A 711-nucleotide genomic window follows, 5' to 3' on the forward strand; every position below is an offset into this window, starting at 1 on the left:
CGCATAGTCCGTCATAAACCCAGGAGACTTACTGTCAGCACTTTTCTGGGGCCAACTAGGAAAGTGAGCCTTTCTCACTCTGGCAGAACTAAAGCTAGTAGGACGCACGCCTCTAACTTCTGAGGGAGGAATGGTAAGAGGGGAGGCATGTTGCCATCCATCCATGAAGCCAGCATGGGCGAAAGTGGAGAAGAGATTGGGAGACAGACCAAGAGCTGAAGACCTTATTTGACCCACTGGATTCTGTTGTGCTTGAAGGCTCATAAAGTTTCTTTTCTTGAAGTGTGTCAGAGTTGGGTTTTTTCACTTGCACCCAGAAGAATCCCGACTATGGTGTAAGTTAGAGAACGAGTAGGTGAAGGAACACAGGCGAAGGCAGGAACTGCCCTTCAGTAGGCCTTCCTTCTCGTCTTGGTTCTCCAGCTCTCAGAGTGAGACCTTGGACAAAGCTCTGAGTTTCTGTTTCCTTATCTACAGACTGAGGATAGTGGTTCGACCCATCTTTAATTTTCCTTCTAGGTTTAAAAGGCTAGGATTCTAGGGGCACCTGGGTGGCTCAGCCACTAAGCATCTGCCTTCGGCTCAGATCGTGATCCCATGGTCCTGGGATCGAGTCCCGCATCAGGCTCCCTGCTTAGCCGGAAGCCTGCTTCTCCCTCTCACACTCCCCTTGCTTGTGTTCCCTCTCTCGCTGTCTCTTTCTGTCAAATA

Source organism: Ailuropoda melanoleuca, chromosome 15, assembly GCF_002007445.2.
Source record: "Ailuropoda melanoleuca isolate Jingjing chromosome 15, ASM200744v2, whole genome shotgun sequence".
In the NCBI taxonomy this organism is placed as follows: domain Eukaryota; kingdom Metazoa; phylum Chordata; class Mammalia; order Carnivora; family Ursidae; genus Ailuropoda; species Ailuropoda melanoleuca.